Genomic DNA, 12,993 nt, shown 5'->3' on the forward strand with positions numbered 1-12,993 from the left:
GAGCCGCTGGTGGTGTCATGAAAGTCTAGCTCCTCCTGTGAGTTGATCCTCTGCAGTCGTCTCACTGGGCCATCGCTGCAGAGAAGGTGCAGATGGTGCATTTAACATAACTGTCTTTTCTGTCTCTGTTCTGACACCTGCAGTATATTTGGTAGGTTTTCAGTCTATATTTGGATTATCAGTGTGTGTTTGTTCTTGTGGAATTGTTTGGACAGTAAAAATGTTTATATCAGTAGTTCTTTAGGAGCATACTATACTGAGTTAAATGCTTTGAAATTAAACAAAACCATCTATTTAATGATTAAGGATTAAGAAGCTCCCACCTGAACAGTCGTCTGTTCTGATTGTTTCTGGTCAGCTCTTCACCCTCCCTGTTGTAACGTTCAACAGCCTGACTGATGTACATGTGCTCCAGTTCTGCTATGTTCCTGAGGTGGGCGCTCTTGAGCTCCTCCAGTCTCCTGTAGTACTCCTGGTTGGAGAAGTATCCATGCTGGTCGTGCTGCTCTCTCTGCAGTCCGTAGATCTCCAGTGAGACAGAGCTGCGAATGTTAGCTCTGCCTTTAGCCTCATTACTGTCTGCAGGCGACTCCTGTGATCACACATTACATCGTACTATTACAATGATCGGCTTATAGTGCAGGTTTATGCTACTTCAGAGACTTTCTGTTCTCAAAGCTTCTATTACACTCGATGAATATACAGAACCAGGCTGGACGTAAATGTTTCTGAGTGCATATTAAAATCCTCTTTACACTATTACAGCTGTGGCTCGTTTCAGATGACATCACTGCATTCTATTGGACAATAATGTTTAATACAGGCAGCACAGCTAAAGTGAATATTGTTACTGTGAGATTCTTGTTGCAATACAGTGAATTATTGAGTGTAGTCGGTAATACAAATGATCAGGTTCAACATTTGTGAATTGACTTTAAAAATACTGTAATCAACAGGGAAAACTGGTCTCCATCTGGAACATTTCATTCTGAATCTGGAAACAACCAAATATGTATCCCTGGTTTTACTATTCTACTTTACTACTATCAAGGGTAATTGGATAAAAAGTCAGTTTATCATTTCTGAGACTTTTGTATCAGGTGCCAGTGAAATTATTGCATGATTTAATACAGTGCAATATTTAACATAGTGCAATATTTATCACAGTGCAATAGCTAATACAGTGCAATACTTGATCAAGTGCAGTATGTGACTCTGCAGTATTTACTTGTAAATTTTGTTTGACTGAGAGTTGTAGTCTGGGGTGTTTTAATGTTTAAATGTCTGGCACTAGTTATTTTAGTTATACTGTGTTGTGAGTGTCCCATGTCTGTACTGGAGGGTGAGTTGTTTTTAATCTCGCTGTGCATGTGTACGGTGTTGTACATGTGTATAGTGACAATAAATGCATTCTATTCTATTCTAAATATGGAACATTTAGCAAATCAACATATATTTTAACTATGATATTACTGTTTGAGTGTAAGAACTGCTACAGAAACTTCAAAAGCTCTGAACCTACCTCGCAGCTTTGATAGCAGTGCTTGTTTTCATCTTTATACATAGCCCTCAGTTCTTTGCTTCCCAGAGAGATGGATTGGTGAATTGTTGCCATTTTTTCCCTCAAAAGTTTCTGTTTCTTCACAGGAGCCGTGCGGCACAGAGGAGCATGGCTTTGTCTGCAGCAGCTTTCACACACTGACCCATAGACACAGTGCAGCAATAAAGATTATAAGAGAGAGAGAGGGAGAGGCTCATCCTATTATGACCAGGAGGAGTCGTGATTTCACAGTCACCAGGCCAGTCTTAAACAGATGAGCCATATGGTCTGAGGGCTTTTCACCTGACTATGTGAAGGCAGCCGAATATGTGAGCGCTCCCAATCTGATTTGTAGATTAGCTGTCTTAAAAGCACCTGTTGCAACCGGCGGATGATCTGCAGCAAATGTCAAACGAACAAACACCATGTAAACAACAAGACAAAATAGAAGGCAAAATGTGCAAGTTTGAGTGATTAAAATATTAACGTTCAACAAGATGCAAGCGTGGATGAGGTCAAAAGGTGGAGTGTTTTCCGTTTGAGAGAAGAACACCACCTAAATATGCAGGTTTTGTGTGTTAAACATGTGTGAATGAAACAAAAACACAACTCCAGGTCTATTTTGGATGTGGAAACAACATTAGAACATAGATCAGAAAACAGCGTAATGTGGGACCTTTAAACAAAATGTATATGTGTGATTAAAATCGATCGATGAGTCTCTAAAAATGATCAGATAAGTCAATAAACTCATACGGGTGCCAGTGAGGTCCACAAAAAGTCACCTTTAAAGATGCACAATGTAAAAAAGCGCTGAAGAATCAAAGAGGAGAATCTGAATTTCAAGTTCAAGTGTTTAAGGGGTTTACTCTGCTTGTCCACTGCAGTTATCTCATGTTGCTTCACGTCATGTAACTCCGTCTTGTCCCATCTGTCTCCTGTCCCGCTCCATCCATCCAGCTTTGAGCCGCTCAGCAGACGAGATCAGGACACACGAGAAAGGACGGGAGAGAGTTGAGGATGTGCCAGGGTAAAGGATAGACCCACACCACACTCTTCGCTTTTAATGTTAATTTTATTTATATTTTGCTGTTGTATTTGTATATTTGTTGTATTATATTGTGTATGAATTGTGCTATACAAATAAACTTGCCTTGTTTTACTGTATGCAAGAAATATGAGCTTGGCTATCATGACCTTTGTTTAGCTTGAACCTTTTATCAACTCATTTATAATATTTTTGGAAATGGGAATCTTATATCAAATACATCAAAAACATCCCATGCACATTAAACTAAAGGTTCAATGTGTGGTTTGTGCTTTAAATCATAAATATGTGTTGTTTTTTAAGAGCAGCATGAAGGAAAGTCAGGCCTAGTGTCCTGCGTAACAACATTTGACCACAAGAGGGAGCTATTTTACTTCTTGTTGAGCTGCTTCTTTGACATTTGTAAACTAATGGAAATAATCTTTGTTTTGGACGTGCATGTACAGGATTAAATGCAGCTCTACGTTGTTATGTCATCATTTTATTCATGTATTAGTTGTATTCTTGTACCTAAAGGAAAACCTAAAGGTCTAATTACTACATTAGACATATTTACCCTGCAGCAGCTCTTAATTAATATAAGCCTTTACTGGATAGACCGCAGGGATTTGCTTCAGCTCAGAGTTGTACTGGTCTCACCTGTGTCTTGTGAGCATGGAGTGGTCCCACATCCCCTCAGCCCCTCTGCCCCTCTGCTCCTCTGCGGTAGTGGGACAGTGCACAGACGCGTCTTTGTGAGCGCGCGTGTGGCTCCTGTTTCCACTCGGCTCCTCTCTGAGTTGGCATCTGATGAATGAAGCAGTGTTCAAACAGTGAGTGGTAAAGCAAACATCATCACAATCTGGGCACTTAACCACGACTTACCACACGTACGACGTTTTCATAATAGGCCAATGCGTCACCAAGGAATAAGTGGAGCTGTGAAATAATGTCACTGTTGTGTTTTTGTCTACGGTCAATAGCCTCATCTATTGGTAAAACAACTGTTGGGTCATGGGATTGGGTCTTATGGGTACTGTATATGGGCCTATCATAAGTAAGTTTTGGCCCATTGAAGTGAATGTAAAGGTTTGTATGAACTCAGCATGTTTTGTTTTGTTTTGTTTTTTTTCCCAACAGGTTTAACATTGCCAGACAGACAGAGTACATTATATCAGATAACACAATGATAACACAATTACAAAGGACACATCTGAATGTCAACGCCCCGCCCTCAACCTCAACCCACCCTGACAGTACCACCCACTGGCAGAACATACAAACAAAATAAAATAAATAAATATATACATAAATAAATATATATATAAATAAGTATTCAAATAAATAAATTTATAAATAAAGCAATCAATCAATAAATATACAAATGAATGAATGAATAAATAAATAAATAAATAAGTAAATAAATGAGTGAAAGAATAAATCAATAAATATACAAATAAATGAATAAATAAATAAATGTATAAATATACAAATAAATAAATAAATGCATACATAAATAAATGTATAAATATACAAATAAATGAATAAATAAAAGGGCAGTTTTTATACACATATATACACACATACATACAATAGAAAGGAAAAAGGGAAATAATACTACCTACTACTAATACTAATACTATTAACGATGCATGAATAACATTTTTTACTTATTTTCTATTCCCTATACTTAGTCGTCCTCCAGATCCCAAAGACGAACACCCAGGAATTATGACTGTGAGTTTAGATTAAAGTGCTGCCAGAGAGAGAGAGAGAAAAAAAAAGGATTAAAATCCTCAACATAAAGATCAGACTAAAAATAATAACATTTTTGAAATAATAACAGATTTAGTCCATAGTCCAAGTGCAGTGTCTTAATATTTGATTTTTTTTTTTGTGTGACAGGCCGCGTGATAATAAACAGACCTGCTGGAATACGTTCACATTTCACAATTAAAGCAGCTCAAGCAGTGGGATTGATTGTGTATCTTCTTCATATAGATCCAGGGTCTCTCAGTCAGGGAACAATGAATAAACTGACAATGCGTAAGAGCTGGGAGGGCATCTGATGTAAACCCTGAGGAGCCACAGTCGCTGGGTGGAGTGCTGTTAGTTGGCTAACCTCCCCCTGCAGCTCGTACTTCACAACATGTTTGTGCTTTAGCCTGACACTCCAGTCAACAGGCTCTGCTCATTAGCTCCTCCAAACCACTGCCTCACACAGTCAGGGCTTTGAATGGGAGGTTAATTGAAGCCTAAATATAAACCTCATTTAAACTCTGCTTCCACCCAAAAAACATGTGCAAAATCAATGTTTTCCCACCATTTCATAAAAAAATCTGCAGTACAGCTCATTTAAAACTGTTTTAAGCATTATAAATGAACACAGATATGTACATCAAGAATAGAGCTTCATATAACTGTACAGATCATCATAAATCACAGCACTGATGCCATTAGTGTGTGTGTGTGGGGGGGGGGGTATACTGTGTGTGTACACTGTGTGTGTATGGGGTGTGTTTGTACGTGTGTATATGCTGTGTGTTTGTATGTGTGTGTATACTGTGTGTTAGTACATGTGTGTATACTGTGTGTTAGTACGTGTGTGTGTGTGTATACTGTGTGTTTGTACGTGTGTGTTTACTGTGTGTTTGTACATTGTGACTATCATGTACATTTCCCAGTTTCTTAGAGTTTGTGTTTAATATTTATAAATGACTTTGATGACAGTGAGATGCTGCATTATCACAACTTGAATTACCAAAGTCACCAAAACGTGCTTCAGTGTGTGTGAGTGTGTGGGTGGGTGGGGGTGTGTGTGTGTGTGTATGTTCTGGAAACACAGACCTTTTTTTGTTTAAGACGTAAACATGTTTATTTCACTGGAAAAGCCCCCACCATTTTCTTTGGGATTTTAACTTCCTCTTTCCTGGCCCTGGCGACAATAGTTCAGTTAAAATGCACAAGATGTTGCGTGTTCAGGAGTTTGGATCTTATGATGTCTGCTCCCTGCAGTGTGTGCAGCTCTGTACGGCCTCTGTTTATATGAGCTCACATCCTTCTTTGGAAAAGTCTAGCACATTTTCCAACTTTTTCAACCCTGGTGCTTCAGGCTCGTATTATAAATACATTAGTACTTTCTCCAAAATGTCACTATCAGCATGGACTGGATTGACCCTTGTTTAATGATAATAACATTCCTGACAGTTTATAGGACCACAGCAGATGATTCAGAAAGAAAGCAGCTTTATGTGTTACACGTGTGTCATTATAAGTAAAATGTACAATTCAGTTTATGAAAATCTAAATAACCAGATGAGTAGCACTGAGAGGCTTTGTCTGTGGACACATTACAAGAGTAAGGCATTCTTCTTATTCTTCTTATTCTTCTTATTCTTCTTATTCTTCTTATTAGCAGTATTATAACTGGAGCAGCACATTTGTAGAACAGGAAGTGGTCCAGTAACAGCAGAAATAATGAAATATGTACTGTGTGAAGATATCATTGAGTGATAAACAGTTGCACTGAAGCATTGTTCCTCTTCCAAAAAGACCTTGAAGTTTTTCCAGGAGCTGTTCTCGTCTCTTCCTCTAATCTCAGATACATAAGTGTGACTGTTCTGTGTCAGCAGTGTGTCCTGGCACTGTCCCAAAGAACAACACTGCACCTACAAACTGAGCTCCTGGTTTATTTTACAATAGAACAATATAATGTAAAAGAGCTTTAACAGGCTCATTCATCTTAACTCGACCATATTACACATCACACCTGACTCACTATAATTTTCAGTCACAAACACAAACAAACAAGCCTGAAAACCTGATGATAAATGTTTGATTGTATTAGGACATGAGCTGATCAGTTGTGTGACAAACAGGAATCTACATTTGAGGAGTGTTAAGCTGTGTGGTGGCTGAAGATTATGGTTGTAAGTTCTTTGCACGCTTTTGGAAACCCCCTAAACACCCTGCATACACCCCCCCAGACTCCATCTGCTTTGTGGCCTCCTCTGCATCAACAGTCAAGTCTTGTTGGTTTTTTCTTCAAATAGTTTTTGTACTTCTCTTAACAGGAAGCCAAAACCAATACACTAAAACCTAGAATATCTGTCAGTGTGAGAAGTTCGATTATGGAGAAGTAAAAGTATTTACTTACAATGACCTCAATGTCATGAAATAAAACCATTAAAGTAAACTGACATGTTAAAAGGCTAATGAGATGCTTTACTTTCAGTACTGCAGATAAATGTGACTGTATATGAAGTCAAGGCAAGTTGATTTCTGTGAGTAAAACCTAATATCTGGGCCTATTTTTTTGAGCTCCTTTTATTTACCATTTGAGCATTATCTTCTAGAAAAACAAATACAAATACCTTGGTAAAAAAAAATTATTATATTCAGAATTTACGAGAGTCTCTGACACATGCATCTGACTGTGGTTTGTGGCTGAAACTGTGTTGAACATGAAGCAGAAGTGTGTGAGCTGAGTGTGTGGGGCTCATCCAGCTCATCCTGTGGGACCCCACTGCCAGCGGCACCAGAGTAATCTCCGACATGTGGACGGCGGGATTCGTTACATTCGGGCTTTTGCTGCAGTGCATGGGGCTTGTTTAGGATGAGCGTGTCTTCATCTCAGTCAGGTCTTTACCTGAGGATGTGCTCTCACCATTAAAGTGCTGAAGTTCACTTGTTTGATTCAGATCGAATGTGAACTTTATTTTTTTCTGTTGGTTAGGATGGTATTCTCACTGCACATTTGGCAAGTGGATTATAAAAAGTAAACAAATACAAGGTGTATGATAATCAGCCCACACACTGGACAGAACTGACAGGGGGCAGGGCAAATCAGAGACCAGTGCAGCTTTAATTAGACTGTGATAAATGAGAAGAGAAGAAGAGGAAAATTATAAAGTAGCAGCACATTACTATTTTTTTTCCCAGGAGGAATGGATTTCATTCTGGACACATGGATGTAAATGGACTAAGCAGGGGTCAGGTTCAGGACCTGGAGGGGCTTTTAGGAGGTTGGGTGATGCTGTCCTGTTCCTGCTCTTGCTCCATATTCATAAGGGTAAGAAATATAAAGTAATGCATTCACATTATGTGTGTTAAATGATTGTATTGAGCTGTTTTTGTGCATTATGCAGACTTTATACTGGGTATGGAAGTGTGTTATGTGATGGTACGAGACATGCACCATGTCCACATTTAACGTGAGGAATGCTTTCAGAAATTCCCAGGCCTCTTATCTATTTGGATTAAAAGTGGCATCATTTTCACCAATGTGTTTGTTTACACATGAACAGCCAGCAAAACCTTGGGTCCTGTGGTGAGCGGGCCCTTTGACCACGAGCCCTCCGGACAGACGCACCCGTGTCCAGATGCGTCTCTCCGTCCTGACGGTGCCTCATCAAGCACAAAAAGGCGCATGTTTCCTGTGTTTGTTTCGGATAAAGGCCATTTGTATTTAGACCATAAGGGAACCGCATGAGAGTCCGTTTGGAAGTGGACCCAGACCCACTTCACTTGTCTGGTCTGGATCAGAGTTCTCTTGTTTTATTTACACCAATACAATACAATCAAGTCTGGACTTGACCGGGGAACAGAACTCTAGTTCGTTTTAGTCAGACTGAGGCCCGTAGGTGTGAATACTCCCTAAACGTACAGGAGCTCTCAGGGCTGTTGTGCAGGTAGCTCTCATATTTCTGAGTGCCCTGGGCAGATAAGGTTTCTGGAGGTCGCACACAGGACAAGTGCTATCAGAGCCCTGCATACTTCTCACTGTACGAGGCCCTCTAAGGGATTTTTATGTACAGGAATATTTTTGGCTCACTGCCCCTGTGCTCTCACTTTTCCTCTCCAGGGTTTTGTCCTTTGTTTTCTATAATCCTTTGTTTGTTTGGCAGAAAGTAAACTCCTGCACCAAACATCACACACCCAAGGCCAAAACATTCAGGTACAAAATAACATCATTCAATATATGTGACGTAATGGCCTAAGAATATGGGCTCAAATCTTCCTTTTCAGGGGTAAATGCTTTATGGAGCAGTCCCACCCACTTAAACAAAGTAACATTTCCATTCATTTTTCCCATAGACTTCTCAACAAATTCAAATATTGAGAGTTCAAAAGCATTACAGAGGCTAACCAGCTACTCTCCATAACATTTTAGGACCAAAAACACATTTAAAACGCAAGATTCTGCAAAATGCTTTAGTAACTTAACAGTTTATAAAAGATTTGAAATAAAATTATAGGTCTTGTGGTCAGTAGTTACCACAGAGCTGATTGACCCTGAGCAGCTGGGGGTGGATCGTCACTGTTGAGCTCTATTATAGTATCAGTATTATGACGTTTGATGTTTCACTGGCCGCTAATGGCACTTAAGTTAGAAAAATATAGCCTCTTTTCTCTTGAATGCTTCCTAAAGGTCAGTGTTGTCTGTGATCTGCTATAGTCTGCTGTCCTGTACTCATTTAATCTGTACTGAAGTGTATTTAAACAGCGATGACTTCTGCAGCGAGAGGCGTGAGCTCGCACTAGGACGTGATCATGGACGTGATTCCGGCTCCACCGACTCTGGCTCCAATTAACTTAACACTGAAAAACTGTCACCCCTCCCTCTGTATCTGCTGCAGTGAGTATTAACCTGCTCTGTATGATCCTGGTGTTATGGTTTATTTTGCTGTTTTTGTCCGTGATTCAAGATATGAACAGACAATTCAGGCGCCTTCATTCCCTGAGGCGGCTCTCGATAGTGTTAGCAACAGGTTTGATTGACAGTGTCGCTAACCTTTGATATATACTTAAATGTTTGAATTAGACATGTATGACGAGTGACAGGCAGGACTTAAAGCACCAACCACTTTCCCCTCCATTTTACACGGATGTTATGCTTTTAAAATCTTAAGTGCATAATCTAATCCTGTCTGTATAGTCAAATTCTAAACAGTAATTCAATTTTTTTAATCAAAATGGCATTTTTTGGGTGCGTTTCTGTTCGTTGCTGTCAGTATGCACACATGGGGGTGGATTTCTTTAGTCATGACGTTTTGGAAAAATAAACTGTTATCCATAGATTCATTCCTGTTTCATAAGGATCTCTCTGGACTTGAGTTGATCGCGTTTTGCATTTTGGCTCTTTGAAATGGTTCCATAGACAAAGACATTTATTCCCCCTTCAGTGAGAGGTTGGTGAGACGGTGGAAGTGTTGGCCTGTTGCTAAGTGTTACATGAGCTGGGGACAGTAACAGCCATGTCCCAAGAGAGTGTTTTACCGGCAAACACATGCACTAACGCACAAGTATTTTCTGTTTAAAATGTATCACACAACACACCAGAAACACTTTTACACAGTCAAAAGTCTGAGCACACATTCCTCTTTCTTTCTTTTTCTTTATGTTTACTACTTTCTACATTTTAGATACATCGAATTTTAGACATTAAATATATGAGGCAAGATATACACAATCATGTAGAAAAGAAAAAAGGTGAAATAACTTAACTAGATTTTTTTTAACATGTATTTAATATTCAAATGCTCAAAGTAGCCACCATTTATTTTGCTGACAGCGCTGCAAACACGTGGATTTCTCACAGGGAGCTTCATGATTAAGTGTGGTTTTATGGTTTTCATTTCACAGCTGTGCCGCGTCTGGGTCAAGAAATGCAAAAAGTCAATGCTAAGTTGGGTTTTTTTGGTTTTTGTTTTTTTTTTTTTTGAAATCTAAAACAAGAATATTTTGAGTTTATTTTTGGTTTACTACATTCCATATGCATTCATTCAAACTTCTGTGAGACTCTACAATGTAAAAAATCATGGAAATAAAGAAGAAATATAAAAAAAATATATCCTTTTGACTGGTAGTGTTTTGCCTGAGATCCAGAACATGCACGTCTTCAGTAATTTACAAAGATGTGTGTCTCATTTTCAAATAATAAAGGGGGGGAAAAAGTGTAACACGGAGCTGAAAAAGCAATGAGCAAAACACTAAACTCTGTTAATCTGAGGTGAGAGAAGTTTGAGCTTATTTGTAAATCATGAGTGACCAATGAGCTCCTTTGTTTCATGTGTCAAAAAACGGATCTGATTGGACAATTCCGTTTGACCGACTTGAGACACAATGGAGGATGTGGGGACCAGACGCATCAGTCTGTATAAAAAGTACAGAGAGATCAGTAACCACTAAAGGTAGTGTCTGTTTTGTGTTGATGAGTTTATTACAAGAACAAAATTTACAGAAACTATCAAAAAAGAATCAAGAAGTTGTGGAGTTGTTTCTCACTTCTTCATTATTTAAGTGAGCACCTCCTTCTATGACTGAAGAGTGCATTTTAGTAACAGATCTGCTGCCATGATGTCAGTAATCATGTGTAATTACAGAGCCTTGAAGAGGGTGGGACCCCACAGTTACACTGTGACTGTCATCAATGCATCACAATCAGTGCTTGAACTCCAAGGAATTTCCTGTATGTGACCAGAAATAAAGATTTTTTTTGTTGGTTCATTGAAAATTCTTTATGATAAATGGATAAAAAAAAAAAAAAAAAAACATGATCGGAAGTGTGCGGTGGTGAGAAAAGCGTGCATCATCAGATAAGACTGAGCCGCTGCAAACACTGCAAAAACAAATGAGACACAACTGTGATGACAATACTTCACTGACACATTTATCACCAACACAACCCACAAAGCATGACATCAGAGACAACTCCCAGAATGCACTACTTCCACAGCACAAAGGAGTATACTCTCAAAATATTTGTATTTTTTTAATATACATTTTTTGTGTTTCCATTACAAATTGTCTAAATCCAAGAAAAAAGCTTTAAATAGTAATTCACGTCTTTTCTGACACAAACACAGGCATATGATTTCCTGCCTCACAGCAAAAAAGTTCTGGGTTCCCTTTTTTAAAATTGTCCTTTAAAGGAGCACTATGGAACATTTCTAGCTCCATGGCGACACTATTGCTTTGCTTAAAATGCTTGAAAGTATGTCGTTATTCAATTACAGGTGTTTATACTGAAAGACACGTATTCTCGCTGTGAGCAGGGTCACCTCTTCACAGAGCTGACCTGTTCAGTAGCCTGGTCGTGATAGATAGATAATTAATGCCATAGTGTGGAACAATCCTTGCTGTTTTGTGCTGTATTTTTATTTATTTTTTATTTAATGCAGGTCTAAGCAGTCTAAAAGAGTTGGTGTGAATCATCCGTCTGCAGCCGATCACATTGTGTTTCTCAACTTCTCCGTCCGGAAACATGACTCCAAACCGTTTTGTTCACTGCTCTCCATTTCAGAAGCACAGGAGGATTTCTCATGGACAGTCCAGTCATGCTCCAATTACACAGATGATGGATCGGACACAAATAACGCAGTGGCATTTGTATTCATCCGAGCATCCCTCTGCATGTCTCAGTAACACGCTCTGTCTTCACTCAAGAGATTCTGACGGTTTGGGAGGATGTGTGCAATGGTCACACACAATGGAACACACAGTCCTGTTTTCACACTCTAGTTAAGAGAAGTGACAGGTCCCATCCACAACATGTTATGCATGTTGTGGATGTCTAAAAAGAATTTATTTTCATATTATTTTTCTTTATTATATTCTTCTTCTTACCCAGACGCATGTACTGTATATACAGCAATTGAGTGTGTAGTTGTTTCAAAGTCGGCCCTATACATATCTGCCCTCTCTTAACTTATACCTCTGTTCCTCTTATTTTCAGAAGAGGAAATGTAATAATGTAATAATAATGTATCTTCCATGTATGTAAACATTTATAGTATGGACTGGTCAGGACTAGGATCTAAAAGCCGGTGGGTTGGACACTGGAGCAGTAGACTAACCTCTGACCCCAACTTGTACATTTCAGGCCTTTTGTAAAATCATGTTATTTATGAATCAGCTGCACTATATTTGTTGTATAATCCGGCTGTCTTAATCCGAATCTTATAAATAAGCCTGTGCTGTACCAGAGGGCTGATCGTGCTAATGATTGACAGCTGAGTGTGTTTTGGGAACATTCTTTCTACCCCGGTTTGCCTTGTATTGACTTTGAGTAATAATCAGCTCACAGTAATACCACGCTCCCAACACTCCAGTGATGCAACACACTGACCTTCACTGTTCTGAGTAGGTGACAGGTCAGCCTAAATACATTTTAACTTCTCGCTGTTTAACTGCACCACAAAAGTGAAAATCTAGATAGCAAATAATTACCCAGCGATGAGTGTTTCTCCTCTTGGCTTTCACTTTCTGAGAGGAGACACTAATAACCAGTTGAGTTCTGTCATGCCCGACTGACCCATTGATTTGGAATTTTTTTTTTAAATGTAAAATGTCTAAAATGTTGTGAAATCAGTTTTGTCAGCTATGTGAAAATATCTGCTAAGTCAGCTATATGAACATTTTAAAA

Source organism: Periophthalmus magnuspinnatus, chromosome 15, assembly GCF_009829125.3.
Source record: "Periophthalmus magnuspinnatus isolate fPerMag1 chromosome 15, fPerMag1.2.pri, whole genome shotgun sequence".
Taxonomy (NCBI): Eukaryota; Metazoa; Chordata; class Actinopteri; order Gobiiformes; family Gobiidae; genus Periophthalmus; species Periophthalmus magnuspinnatus.